We start from the raw sequence: 16,362 nt of genomic DNA on the forward strand, positions 1-16,362 counted from the left end.
AGATGGCTCTAATTCGCCTAAAACCCCCCTCTCGGGTTCGTAATAGGACACTAGAACTACCCACCAACCCCCCTCTCGGGTTCGATGGTTGGAATCCCTAATACCCGGCTACCCTAAGAACATGCATTTTCCCAAGGTGGCTTAGTAATGGCTAAGGTCACTAAGACCTCATCGTTTTTCGGGTCATCCCACTCCTCCTCTCGGAGGTCGATTTCAAACGCTAGCCTAGAGGCACCCTCCCTTGGTTCTCCCTTTCGGTCTCAACCTAGGTTAGCAAAAGGTCCAAATTTCGGGTACCCGGTTCACAACCTAACCAACTCTCGTTGGTGGACGAGGGTCACAAATTGACACTACCCAAAATAGGTCCATAAATCAATTCAACCCTCTAGACTACCCTCACTAATCTCCCCCAACAATTAGCCTTTATGAGAATCAATTTGTGAAATTACTCATGTCGGGTCAAACCGAGTCCTAGTAAAAGACTACTCGCTAATCATAGTTCTTAAGGCAAAAGAAACAATAAACATGGATTCTCTAAGCATAAACATGGTGGGAGAATAAATTCTACTACTAATCATGCAATTGATCAACATAACTAAGAGGAAATGCTAATCTAAGTAAGAAGCACAATGATTTATAAGACAAAAAGACTCAAACTTTAACACAATCACCCAAAGGTTCAACCTTTAGATGAGAAACAACAATGGTGAACATGAATAAGATGAACAAGATAGAGACACTAACAATCTAACAACAAAAGAGAGGAATTCAAGCATAAACAATTAACAAAACTTGAATGAAAGTAAAATGTAAACAAATGAAATTAAGGGAGAGAATTGTACTAACAACATGGAAACTTTGAATTGATGGAATGAAGAACTTGGATAAACAAGAGAACAATTATATTAATTTTTGAGTGAAGGTTACAACTTGGGTAAGAGGAAAATTGAGAGGGGAAAATAAATTTAGGGTTCTACAAAATATTTAGAAAGGAAAATAATCTAACTATTCTAATTCATTGTCTAATTCCAAGGTGGTGTGTATTCTCATGTGTGTAGTAGTCTAATTATACTAGTTTTATGCTACCACTAATACAAACTAAATAATAAGAATAATAATATTATTAAACTAATAATAATAATAATAATAATATAACTAATACTCCTAATAACTAATACTAATGCTAATCACCCCAGGGTCAACGTGAAAAACAAAAACAACAATATCAACGATTGAAACAGGGCAATTGAGGAAGCAGAGGGGCCCTGCCGGCACGCCGGCCGTCGTCGAGGTCACCGGTAGCGAGACCATGGAGCAAAGGGAGAATTAAAGGAGGCGTGTGTGGGAGCCGGTACACCGGCAGAAGGGCAACCGACATAGAGTAGCAAAAGTGACATGCGAGATTAAGATGTGGTGGTGCGTACCGGTGTGCCGGCTGCCGGTGATGGCACCGGTAGCGAGACATTGACAAAAAGGAACAAAATATGGTGTGTGACTGTCGGTAGGGGTAGTCGGATGCCGGTGAACCGGCATGGAGTACAAAGGGTTGTTTGTTGATTGTTTGCAGACAGTTGAAGGGGGGGTCGTGATGGCTTTGGCCGCTGCTGTGGTGGTCAGCGGTGGCAGAGTTCTGGGCTGTCGTGATTATGGGCTGATGTGGTGGTCGTAGGTGAGGTCCACGGTGGATGGAGGTGGTTAGAAGGTGGAGTTGAAGATGGGTTAAATTATGGTTGTTGTTTGTTGATGTCGATGGACAGGGGGTATAAGGGAGATCGTGGTGGCTTCCACGGTGGTCAATGATGGTGATGGGAGGTTGGGTTGTAAAGTTGGAAGTGGGAGGATGTTATTGGTGGTGATGGGTGGCTCCCACGGTGGCTGGAGGTGGCTTTGGTGGTGGTTGAAAGATGGTCGCATGAAATGGTTGTAATTGTATGTTTGTGGCTAGGGGTGGAAGAAGGGTTCGTGGTGGCTGTTGTGGTGGTCCATGGTGGTCCATGGTGGTCCTGGATGGTTGGGATGTGATGTTGGAAGTGGAGGGTGGTCAGTGGTGTTGAGTGGTGGCTGCCACGATGGCCGGAGGTGGTAGTAAAAGCTCAGCAAAGACCGTCTGAAATTAGCAGCTGCTCCTTTACTTAGTTTATTTTTCCATGATTTAGCCTATTTTCACCTCCGCCATTTCTTCTCATAATCCCGTCTTGCTCTTCCGCCTCACTTTCCCGTCTTGCCTGCACATTAAATTAATATAATAATAATAATATTAATATTATACATAAATACAATTAATTATTAATTATAAACTAATACGACTAATTATTATAAATTAGTGATTAAATGAGCTTTTTAGACATTTAAGCACACAAAATCGAGTCGGAATAAGGTATAAATGCAGGGTAAAATACAACTAAAATGCTACTTATCATCGACCATGACTTGAACCGAATTTCCATCCCTCTTCCGACTAAATGCCATGTCCTTATAAACCTGTCATACCACGTCTAGCATTTTGCATTAGTTAAGAAGGGATATAAAGATCAAGGACTTGTCATCATCAACATAATAAGTGCAACAAATTCCCCTTTTGATGATGGCAAGTCCCTTTAAAAAAGTTCCCCCTCAACATAAGAATGTTTCAAACAATTTTAAGACAAATATACAAGGAAAAACATAAATAGAAAGAGAAAACATTAAGATCAGTATATAAATTAAACCACAAGTTTCCGGAACGCAAAAACGAAAACACCATAGTCAAAGGTCTAAATCCAAGTAGCTACTAAGCACTATAAGTCTGCCAATGTTTCCCACTCTTGACATCATCAAAAGGAGAATGAAGGTAAAAAAGAGTCAATGCATCCATCCATTATTAAAGAAACAAAGAAGCAGCTACCGGGCACAGTCAGATAAACATCATCATAGTAAGTACAAGACAATCTATGAGAGTACCAACAGAAATCATATTCAACATAATGATATAGGCAAAATAAAAAGGGGCAAGGCAAGGTAAGGACAAGGTTAAGGTAAACATGCTAGGATATGTGAATGTAGGTAAGTTGGGCAAGTCTATTGTTGATAGCCATAATCTCTTTCATAACCATCCCAAGGCCACAGGCCACTTCCTCCGAGAGAACCAACAGAGAACAAACAATGTTAATAGTCCCATGAGATGCATCATAACCCTGTCCACGCAAGCCAATCAATAACTCGAATATGCAGCGTAAATAGAGCAATTTCCCTTAGAATACACCTGAGGAGTAATGGTACGACGAATGCAATTGAACACAAATTGGTAAGTACCATCAAGGATCCGGGAACGAATGGATGATACAAGCATTTGGGTCAAGGCCATTCATAAGCTTTAAGCCCACCCTTTTTTTTGTCACCGAAGCTTTCGTTTTTTTTTTTTTCTCCTCTTCAGCCACAAGTTTCTCAATCACAACCCCTTTATGACTTTGGCAAGCAAATAGTAGAGACATCAAACTGTGTGTCACGATTTTAGGTCCCCTCGATTTCCATAGCCAGTTGCTCGGGAATGGTTGCATGTGGGGGTAGAGATGGTGGTTAGCTACGTGATGGGTGTGGGTAAAGGAAATGGATTTTGGGTTGAGCTGTTTGGTTTGGTTGTATTTGGTAGGGTGTCATAGTGTTGGATTTGTTGGTGGTTTTGGGTCTTAGGAGTGTTTGAGTTTTATGGTGAGCAAAGAGGGTTAGGGTTTGGAGGAGTGTTTCATTTGGGTCGGTAATTGGGAAAGGAAGAGGGAGGCTTAATATAGGTTTTAAGGTCGGTGGAGGTAAATAGGGTGGTTATGGAGATATGGGTAAGGCTAATAAGAATGCGGTTATATGTATTTTGCCAAATTTGTACATGAATATGCAATCATAGTAACAACTCAAAAGACATGTCAACTTATTACTAGTCTATTTGAAAGAAATAAACGACTAGAGTAAGTAGACTACAACCAAGCTCAATAATGAAAAGGAGAATTTACCAACTCAATATCACAACTACTCCATTCTAGTCAATCATCGAGGAATTAATTTTAGGACAAAATTGACTATGAGCCACTATTCAATAGACCTAATTCTAATCGGATTTTCTCAAATTGTTCCTTATCCAATGGTTTAGTGAAAATATCGAATAACTGATCTTCAGTTTTCCAAAATTTTAAGCATATGTTCCCTTTTTCTATATGATCATGAAAAAATTGATGAACGGGATATTTGAAAAAAACGATAAAAGCACTCGTGTTATCATATGAAAAATCACGCACTTAATAATCATACCTCAATCCCGTAATTGTTGTCTTACCCATAGGATTTAACAACCACAATGAGTAGATGCATTCACTTCCTTTGGTGGCTATGGTTGAGCTCTTCTGATTGATATTGGTCGAGATGTTATCCAAAGGATGATAGCTTTGATGCTTCATACGTCGAGGAACAAATATCTCTGGTTCAGGCGTAGATTGAACAGTACTGGTGTCTGTTTGATTCTGCTCAGCTTCCCTGTTTATGGTTCCTGATTCGCCTGAGCCACTAGTTGTCTGGTTTGTATCTGCATTAAACTGCCTGTCTGTCTGTTCATTATCAACTGCGTACGTAGATTTCTATTGATTGAACAGCTCCATGTTCTGTTCAGTTCCCCTCGAATTTGTGGACTCTTCAGTGCATGTTCCTTATAATGATGACAAAGGCTCTTCTTCTAAATCAAGGGGATCATCATCTACAAATCCAATCTCGAAATCATCATCATCCTGTAATTAAACATTAAGAACATTAGTTTCATCAAAGATTATATGCACACTCTCTTGAAGCACATGGTTCTCTTATTGTAAACATTATAATCCTTGCTTTCTTTTGAACATCCTATAAAAACCGCCTCATCGCTTCTTGGATCAAATTTTCTCAAATTATTTTAGTCATTAATGTGAACAAAACATTTTGATCAAAGTAGCGGAAATGTGATATGTTTGGCTTTCACCCATAAAGAAGCTCATAAAGCGTTTTCTTAAGGATAGCTCTAATAGAAGCACGATAGAAAATATAACAAGCATTCAAGGCTTCTTCCCAGAACTGAGCCTTTTTCATGATAGAAATATTTCAGAAGTCTATTCTATTTCCAATTTCTTGAGAACGATGTTATCTGAACAGTGCAGTGGACTGTCTGACAGGCTTCGATCTGGTTTTACTCATCAAATCCTCGTAGGCTTTCTCTTCTTCTTCTTCTTCTTCTTCTTCTTCTTCTTCTTCTTCTTCTTCTTCTTCTTCTTCTTCTTCTTCTTCTTCATCTGCACATATGCTTAATGATGTTAGATATATCTTTATAACCAAGATGAAGAATACAACATAATAGGTAGTAAGCCAAGAGTTTAAGAATATACATACCAACTACCCTTTTATATTTTCCATGATATTTGTATAACACAAGATTAAGAGTTGGGAAGTTCTTACCATCCTTACTTGAAGTGTGAATAAACCCGAAATATTTTACCAATTCATGTTTCACACCTCCACTTTGTAGGCTCTATGTGAGAGGTAAAAAAATATCATCTCATATGCATGCACCTTGAGCAACGAAATTTATTATGATCAAAGCATGTTGCTCCCTCTATCTTTAGCCTGCAAAACGAACTATACTTTGGACTTGGGCACCCAAATTAATTTGGGTCCCTTTTGGTTAGTCACTTGTGCTAATAAGTCCATTCGAATCCAATTTGCTTGACAATCTTAAAATTTTGTTCCAAGTGACCTAACCGCTTCTTACAAGCATTAAATACATGTCTTGTTTTACCACAAAATTTGCACATGATGTACTCAGGTAGACCCACATACTTACGCTTACGAAAGTCTCTTTCATTGGGTTTAGGTCTATTAAACCCAGCAGTACTAGAGTCGTTCTGTTTTGAACAGTCCGGCGGTCTGTTTACTTTCTGTTCTGGGACCCAAATTGTACGGTGTGGTGAACTATTTTGTTTGAAGTCAGAATGAGAGTCATAACCTAATCCAATTTTATTAGTGTTCTTAGATTGATTAACTAGAAAGTTTAGCACAATACCACTACCTTCCCATTTAGCAACCACATTTCGGGCATTACTCAAATCGGTCTCCAAATTACTAACTTTCACAAGTAATTTCTTATTCTTATCAAGGAGAGCGTCATAATCAACATTGAGTCTATGAAATTTGGAACGAATTTCAGAATAAGTAGTTGAACTAGTAACATGTACTCTTTTAATCTCGTCGCAAGTTCCTTAGTTAAATCATGAATCTTATTAACAAGAGACTCGTTATTGGCAGTAAGTTCGGAATGACCAGTCTGGTCGACTGTTCGTTTAGTTATGTCCTTCAGATCACATTTTAACTGAAAGTTCTCCTCCGCTATACTTTCTATTTCATATTGCATTGCATCAAGATGCCCTTTTTGTTCATAACTAGTGTCCAAGGTCTCATCAAGTATTTTCAAAATTTTATTCTTAGATAAAGACCTAATTTGAACTTTAAGATTCGAGAGATTTACCTCGTCATCGGATTCGCTATCCGATGCTTCAGAATTAGCCATGAGGCACTTGAAGGAGTCAACATACTTCTTACGTTGTGTCCTTGGTTTGTAAGTAGATCTGAGACAAAGCTTTTCTTCTGATTCTTTGATGGGTTCATCGTCTTCTGAATCAGACTCAGCCCAAACTGCAGCAATCATTGCACGTTTGAACTCTTGCTTAGATTTTTCACGGCTATCCTTAGAACTCTCCTCTTTCCATTTGGGACAATTTCGAACTTGATGATTTTGATCACCACATCCAAAACAGCCCATTTTGGACATTGGTCGTGGTGAGGAAGACAAAGAAAAATATTTTTTCGGCTTATAACTTTCGAACTTTCCTTGATTTTGCTTTCTAATTATTTTAGCAATTCGTTTAGATAGCGAGGCAAATTCCTCCTCAAGATCACTTTCATTATCACTTGAGATGGCATTAAAGGTTAGTCCCTTAGCTTTGGGTTTCTCTTCAACATCATTATCAAGAGTTATTTCGTGTGCCATAAGAGATCCCATTAAAGCTTCATAGGTGAGAGTGGCTAAATCTCTGCACTCTTCAATGGCTGTGACCTTTTGTCGCCATTTCTGGGTAAGACTTCTTAAAATTTTACGGACAATATCCTTAGTTTCAAATTGTCTACCAAGATTTGAAATTTCGGTAGTTATATTTGAAAGGCGTGAAGACATAGTCTTTATTGGTTCATCCTCGTGCATTTTAAAGGATTCGTATTGTTGCATTAAGAGATCAATACGTTGTTTCTTTACTTGCACGGTCCCCTCATAGGCTAGTGCTAGACTATCCCAGATTTGTTTGGCCGTTTTACATCCTGCAATATGACTATTTTCTGATTCGCCAATTCCGGATTGCAGGAGTGATATGGCCCTAGCATTCTTCTCTGCCTTTTTGTAATCATCAGATGTGTAGTCCTTGGGCGCTTTTGCACTAGATACGCCATTAGCATTGGTGGTAGTGATAGCTAGGGGACCATTTTCGATGATTACCCAATATTCGTAATCTGTTTCTTGTATGAAATGCATCATACGATTTTTCCACCAGCCATAGTCCGTGCCATTAAGGACAGGACATTTGATAGATTTGGAATTCATGAGAAAATAAAAAATAAAAAGATAAACTCAAAAAGCATCAAACTCTTTGCTGTAAGGCAATTGATGCGTGTCTTTTATATGATGTTTTACATCCCATTTTAAACGCATTTCAGAGCTCATTCATGTAGTTTATGCTACATTTCTCCCTATTTCCGTCTACTTCCGTATTTTTGTACATTATTGCAGAAATGTGAAGAATCCAGCGGAAATCGAGCTAAATCCATCCCCGAGTATCTTGCATTGCATATGACGTGAAATATTCACCCGAGGAACGAGCTTGGTGCGCATTTCAAGGCCCAAAAGATAAATCCACGAGATTATAGAAGTCAAGTAGCAGTTCAAGCAGTCGATCGACCACTGCCATCAGTCGATCGACCAATATGCGGGTTCCAGAGCTACTGTACACTGAGGATCAGTCGATCGACTGCCATGATCAGTCGATCGACCAATCTGCTATCCCAGACGAGAATTAAAAGACCGAGGAAGCGCAAGCCCATTGAGTTTAGGTTTTGGAAATAAAAGTTACGTATGTTTGCTATATAACGTAACAGTTTTAGAATCCGATTTTTATCTAAGTTTTACACAGTAACCTTGAGTTTTATTAGGGTTTGGAATATTGTTTAGCATTGGAACTTTCATTCTTATTCTTAATCTTTCCTCTGCAATCTCGGTATTCTTCGGCCCTATTTCAATTCACTTCTATTTCGTTATTAGTATAGAATTGCTAGTTAGATTCCCAAAACCGTTTTGTCATTGCATGTTAATTGTTTGTCTTACCGCTTTAATTATGAATTCAGTACTTTTATGCCCTAGTTTTATTGTTGTTATCACCCTCAGCATGAGTAGCTAAATAGTTTGTGCTAGGATGTAGGGGAATTATGGCGTAGGCGGCGTAGTATTAAATTGGACTGATTCGCGTGTCAGTCGATCGACTGCCATACCCGGTCGATCGACTGACCACGTGAGGTTACCTTTCGTTTTAATTGATTTTAATGATGTATTTAATGAATCGAATGTATGCGACCAGTTAGATGCTTAATTTATAACTGACCCATTAGATCGAAAGATAGGGACAGTTGTTAGACCACCAATTAAAATGACTAAACTGTGCTGAGATCGAAAGATAGGTAGAGTTTAGACCGTTAGTCACTTTTCAGGACGAGAGTCAGTATTAGTGATATTAGGGACCTATAGCGAGATCGAAAGATGCTATTTGTTAAGAGTGGACCGAGAGGACCTCTTGTTTCCCGCCTCACTTGTGTTCGATTTAGTCCTGTTTAGTATGTTGCCGCCGAAGCTATAACGAACCGACCATCCTAGTACCTCCTTTTATATTTGATTTTATCTATTTGCTTAGTTTACTTTATTTTATCGCTCATTAGCTATAGACCAATCCAATCAAACCCCCCACCTTATTGTTACCTTAGACTGAATTTAAACAACTAGAATTTACGTCTGCCTCTCTGTGGTTCGACCCGATTGCCGCTAACTATAGTTGTAAGTTGGAAATTATAAATTTATTTTTGACACCTCACGACGGGTATCAAATTTTGGCGCCGTTGCCGGGGAGGCAATAGTTCTAATTTTTAGTTGTTTTAATTTAGTCTTTCTTAGTTTAAGGAACATCCGTTCCTTAAACTTTTCTTATATTCTTTTTGTAGTTTCTTCTTATGCGCAGGTCACAGGGTGGTGAACTAGTACCATTAAATCCTGAGATCGAGAAATCCTTGCGCGAGTTGAGACGATCACAAAGGGTATTACCGACAGAGGAAGAGCTGAGTACTCTGTCAAGCTATTACGAGAACGACATTCGAGGAAGACCCACATTCTTCACCCGTTTTCACTTCTTCAAACCGAAACAGTCACTTCTCCGAAATTCCAGTCATGGTGAGGAAGCGAGTATAGCTAGTCATTCGAGCCGACATTTGCAAATTTATATAAGGGGTTCGAATTACCAGGAGATGACAGGAAGTTCGAACCAAAGCCTTCATACATTAGTATGGTTGAGAGAAACCAGTTCGGGGGAGCTGCAAATGAAGATGCAGCTAAGCATATGGAGACATTTAATGATTACTGCTGTTCCATACCCCCACCAGCCGGCGTGACCCAAGACCAGATCAAGGAGACTATGTTTATCTTCTCCTTCGTGATCTTTTGCAAGGGAGTGGTATAGAGATCCGGACCGAGCCGTTCATGGGATCACCGATTGGAATTCATTGGCTTTGGCATTCTACAAGAAATATTTTTCTGCCTCAAAGACCAATGCAATTAGAGCTCAAATCACGAGTTTTAAACAAGGGCCGGACGAGAACTTCCACGAAGCATGGGTCCGTTTTAAGAAGTTGGTGCGAACCATACCGCACCATGGATTCGAAAAATGGAGCTTGTGCAATCAGTTCTATAATGGGTTGTATGACGATTAGAGGGCTATTTTGGATCTTTGCGACCGGTGGCCGATTTTTGAGAATTTGGGAGAAACCAAGGGGTGGAAGATCATTGATGATCTAGCCACCCACAAGGCTGAGTATGGGAATTCCAGAGGGAATCAAAGGAGGAGCGCTGAATCTCCTTCTATAGCTGCACTTGAAGCTCTCACTGCGAGATTTGACAAGTATGAACTAGGAGGAGCTTCAAAGGGGGGTATTTACCAAGTAAATGCTGTGTCAGACGGTCCTTTCGTCTGTGAAAGGTGCAGAGCTGAGGGACACGTTTCGAAGAATTGTCCTAGTCCCTTTGAGTCTTGTGCTGCCTTTCAACACTATAGGCAGACAAACACCTACTATGAGCCTAATGTTCATCCCAACCTGAGGTGGAGTAGCCAGAATGTCCTAAATCCAACTCCACCTCCGCAGCAGCAACACTATGTGCCCCCTCATCAAAAGCAACAACAATATCAAAAACCTCCTTATGTGCCGCAGCAGCAACAACAATCCCATGGTTTCGATTTTCTTGAGTTCAAGAACTTGTTCTTTGAAGGAGTCCTAAGCAAGAGAGGCCGGGATGAAGCTACTAGAGAGCCAAATTGCTTAATTGGCTAGTAAGAGTACCACTCGAGCTCCGGGACACTTACCGACTCAAACCGACCAAAAGGAGACCCTAAACGCTATCACGTTGAGGAGTGGGTCCACCCTGGAGGGGCCTGCCATGGTCGAGGACGCTGTTGAAAAGAATGAGGCGGATCCGAGTCAAAATAAAGCTGTAACGAATAATTCAAAGAAAAAGGCGTCTACCAGGTATATCAGTCGATCGACTGATACACCCGGTCGATCGACTGACACACGGGTTACAGCAGCTTCTGGAACTGTACACCTCGGTCGATCGACTGAGGATAGTGGTCGATCGACCAAGATCACTGCTGATAGCGAGATTTTTCGTCCTCCGATGCCCGATAATTTGAGAGACCATTTGTTCCGGGGTTCGACAACTCCGAAAGTGTTGGGGAAAGACCCGAGTGCTGATGGGTCTGTCCCGGTTCCGAAGTTTGACCTAATGTAGGTCAATGGCTCACATTTGAGACGGTCTGAGGAGAGTTCGAGTTTCAACAAGGAGAAAGCAGTGGACTTCCAGCCTAAGTTCACGGATGCCGGCATGCGCAACTTAGAGGAGAGGGCTAAGGTACTTCTTACAGCCCCATATCCGGAGAGACTAGTGCCGGCAAAGGAACAGGTATCTTTCAGTAAATTTGAAAAAGTTATTCGTAGTTTGAATGTAAAAGTACCCTTCCTTGAGTTAGTTAATCAAGTGCCAGCCTACACTAAATTCATGAAACAACTCTTATTTAAGAAAAAGTCACTTGAAAATGTGCACACTGTCGCATTAACCAAAGAGTCATGCTCTTATTTATCTCACACTGCACCCCATAAGCTAGAGGACCCGGGTAGCTTTTCTGTTCCTTGCAATATAGGTACCTTCTCTATTGAGAAGGCATTATGTGACTTAGAAGCTAGTATAAGCGTCATGCCTTTGAGTCTAGCTAGGAAGCTCAAATTGACTAGGTTCGCAGTGACAGATATGACAGTACAGATGGCTGACCGATCTGCGGTCCATCCAGTAGGAGTCTTTGTGGGGTAATATCCGTATAAAACCCTTAAATTATAGGACTATAACATAAATTTAATATGCGATTTATTGTCATAAACGAAAAACGACAAAGAAACGATAAAGCATAAGAAATAACCTCGGGTCCTTTGAGATGCGGCCTAAGAACAGAAATCAAAGTAGATTTCCTCCTAATCGATACACCCAAGACCGTCTGAGACTATGCCCTTGTGCTAGAAATGTATTCTCTAATTGCCTTACAATATTGAGAGAATTGTTGTGAATTTTTACGATGTGAGATCTAGAAATTTCAGAGGAAAAATGCCTCCAAAACCCTAATATTTTTACAAATGAAAAATGATTAGGTTACAAATGAGGAGAGGCTCTCCTTTTGTTCCTTCATTCGGCCAAACCGTGAGCCTAGAGGGGAAATGGGCTTTCATTTCCTCTTAATTTTAACTCGAGGTCCGACTCGAAATTGCTAAATGTATATGACGCGGTTTTATTATAAATCGTCATCGGTTATCGGTTATTAAAACATCGTCTAGTAACAAGGATTAGCCGATATATTAATACATGTCCGACAAAGACAATATTGTATAATTAATTCAATATACATTAATTAAATATAACCGTTTATATTTAATTTACGAATTAACTGTTTAATTCGCCTTAACCAATTTTATTTAATCCGTATTAAATAAAATATCTCAACATCGCGTTTTGACTAATTATTAGTCAATAACTCCGACTAAATCGCTTAGTCAACTTTGGCATCAACATGATTGTATTTTCATACCGTCACATCTCTCAAACGTATCCTATAGGTGTGACTTTTAGGGACCAGTTGATCACCGCCATCTGTATGACAATAACGTCAAACTTATCTAGCAAGCCAACCGTTATTGATAAACGTGAACCAACTGATAATAATACAAAAGTATACCCTTTGATCCTTTTAGAGATTTATAAGTCCTTGCACTAACTGTAGAGGACACCAGCCCCAACAAGCTCCCACTTGTCCGTACAAGTGTACGTGCAATGACGTTATCCGCACTCACTGGAGGACACAAGCTCCAACAAACTCCCACTTGTCCGTACAAGTGTATGTGCGATAACCGATTCTCATATTCATTTAAAATTTCTCCCACTCAATGTAAAACAATTTGCAGATCCGGATCCGCAAAGGTCGTATTTTACAATCGATCTGTATCAAGAGTGGTTTCCCCGACTAGAGAGTAACTCAACTGATAAAACGAATTCGTATTCGAGCATGGCCATGCATTTCGATTCTGACTCCTCGAGTGGCCCCGAGAAATATCGAGTACCACGATAAAGGCTGAATATTTCCTTCAACTCGACTCCTTCCGAACTAAGCACAAAGCATGAAATGACCGAGAAAAAATCTACTTGGCCCCCTGTTACAGATGACCGTGAGAAAGAAACCAAAGTCACCCAAAATCTGCCTTAATCTCAAGAGACAGTCGATAGTCAAAAGAATCGACTCTTCGGATCACCATGGAGGTCCTATCCACGACCTGGCACCGAATGTTATAAAACATTTAGGACTCCACGTCGATGTCACAATTGTGTCCTACGAGATATCCGTATAAATCGCCTGTGATTGGTCGGTCAACCTTTTGACTTATGGCTCGTTGAACCCACCATCAACCAACGTCACAAAATAATTACCTTGAGTTATCAGCTCACGTGGGCAATTAAGGACCAAAAATATAATGTTTGTTCAGTTCACTTTGTGGTGTTCAAAATTGTCGTACAAAACCACATGAAAAACAAAATATATAAATATCAAAACGATGATGTCGTATAGAGTACATAAGAGAATGAATCTAATCCATAAAAGAGTATCGCAACTTAGGAACACGTTTAATTCCCATGGAATTAACATGCCCTTCATGCTTATCTTGTCGTAATGGTTTAGTGAGAGGATCTGCTATGTTATCATCTGTAGCAATCTTTTCTATCACTACTTCCTTTTGCTCCACGTAATCTCGGATTAGATGAGCTTTCCGTTGTACATGTCTAGACTTGTTGCTAGACTTTGGCTCCTTAGCTTGGAAGATGGCACCTCTATTGTCGCAATAGATGGTGATCGGGTCATTCGAACTAGGCACTACTGAGAGTCCTTGTAAGAATTGACGCATCCATATCGCTTCCTTTGCACCTTCAGACGCGGCATAGTACTCGGACTCAGTCGTAGAATCTCTTGTAACACTTTGTTTGGAACTCTTCCGGTGATCGCAGCGCCATTAAGAGTAAAAACGAATCCATCGAGATTTCGAGTCATCTCGATCCGTTTGGAAGCTAGCATCTGCGAATCGGTTGCGCATAGCTTTTGATCGCCTCCATAAGTCAATGCCCAATCTTTAGTCCTCCGTAGGTACTTAAGAATGTTCTTGATAGCCATCCAATGTGATTCACCCGGATCTTTGTTGGAATCGACTTGTCATACTCAATGCATATGCCACGTCCGGACGTGTGCATATCATGGCATACATGATTGATCCTATAGCCGAGGCATAAGGAATCTGTGTCATGCGCTCTTTCTCTTCCGGTGTCTCTGGTGCCTGAGACTTACTCAAATGCACCCCTGGAGCCATAGGAAGGAACCCCTTTTTGGAGTTAGTCATCTTTGAATCTTTCTAGGATCTTGTCTATGTAAGACTCTGACCGAGAGATAACATCCGACGTGATCTATCTCGATAGATACGGATGCCCAAGATTCTTTGTGCCTCACCCAGATCTTTCATCTGGAAATGGTTCTTCAACCATACTTTTACCGAAGTTAAGAGAGGTATGTCATTCCCAATCAGGAGTATGTCATCGACATACAATATTAGGAAGACAATCTTGCTCCCACTCGACTTGATATATAGACATGGTTCCTCGACCGATCGAGTAAATCCATTTTCTTTTATCACTTGATCGAAACGATGATTCCAACTCCTAGAAGCTTGCTTAAGTCCATAAATGGAACGCTTAAGCTTGCACACTTTCTTAGGATGTTCAGGATCGATGAAACCTTCGGGTTGTACCATGTACAACTCTTCCTCCAAATAACCGTTTAAGAAGGCGGTTTTCACATCCATCTGCCAAATTTCATAGTCATGAAAAGCGGCAATCGCTAAGATAATCCGAATGGAACGCAACATGACTACGGGTGCAAAAATTTCATCGTAGTGCAAACCTGGCACTTGGGTGAAACCTTTAGCAACTAGTCGTGCTTTATAGATATCTTGTTGACCTTCCACAGAATGCTTTATCTTGTAAAGCCATTTGCATTGAAGGGGACGAACCTTAGCAGGTAAGTCAACAAGATCCCATACGTTGTTCTCATACATAGAGTCCATCTCGGATTGCATGGCCTCAAGCCATAGCTTTGAGTCGAAACTAGTCATGGCACCTTTATAGGTTGCGGGTTCACTACTCGTTAAGAGTAGAATGTCATCTATGTCATGTTCCTCGACCATACCAATGTATATCGTGGGAGGAATAGACTCTTCCCGACCTCCTAGGTTCCTCAGGAATATTCACCGCAGCCGGGATTGAAGGAATTGGTTCCTCCAATGGTTGCTCGGTATTTGGTTCTGGAACCTCCGATAGCTCGAAGGTTCTATCACTCTTTGCATTCTCGAGAAATTCCTTCTCTAAGAATGTCGCACTAGCCGCAACAAATACACGTTGTTCGGTTGGCGAATAGAAGTAATGACCAAGTGTTCCTTTAGGATAACCTATAAAGTATGTCTTGACCGATCGCGGGCCGAGCTTATCCTCGTGTCTCCACTTGACATAAGCCTCGCAGCCCCAAATCCGTATAAAGGACAAGTTAGGGACCGTTCCCTTCCATAATTCATATGGAGTCTTGTCAACAACTTTAGACGGACTTCGGTTAAGTATTAGAGCGGTGATTGTAAGAGCATAACCCCACAATGAGTCAGGCAACACGGTGTGACTCATCATGGATCGAACCATATCAAGTAGTGTTCGATTTCTCCGTTCGGACACACCATTCAACTCAGGTGTTCCAGGTGGAGTTAACTATAGGGCAATCCCACAGTCCTTAAGGTGTTGATCAAACTCGTGAGAAAGATACTCGCCACCACGGTCTGAGCGCAGTGTTTTAATCTTTCTACCCAGTAGGTTTTGTACCCGATTCTGGTATTCCTTGAATTTCTCAAAGGATTCACTTTTGTGCTTCATTAAGTAGACATAGCCATATCTACTTAAATCGTCCGTGAAAGTGATGAAATACCTATAGCCTTCTCGTGCAGTGATTGACATAGGCCCACACACATCCGTATGTATGAGTCCTAATAGGTCAGCAGCGCGCATTCCATCACCTTTGATGGAAATTCGAGTCATCTTAACGATGAGACATGTGTAACACCCCCATATCCAGAGGAGCCTTAACTAGGCCTTACTTAGCATATAAGGGCGTTACCATCTCGGTTGCCCGAGGAAAGTAGTCATCAAACGTCAATAAAAGAACTATGATATCGTATTACAAGTGATTTAAACCAAAAAGCTATATAAAAGATACAACTCAGATACTACTTGCTATGACTACCGAAAATCGTGAAGACTCATCCCTGCCCGGACTTCAGCTATCACCAACATCAACACCTGCTAAGACCGACTGCTCACCATAAGGGATCACGGCAGACACA

The sequence above is a fragment of the Silene latifolia genome, chromosome 2 (assembly GCF_048544455.1).
Source record: "Silene latifolia isolate original U9 population chromosome 2, ASM4854445v1, whole genome shotgun sequence".
Classification (NCBI taxonomy): domain Eukaryota; kingdom Viridiplantae; phylum Streptophyta; class Magnoliopsida; order Caryophyllales; family Caryophyllaceae; genus Silene; species Silene latifolia.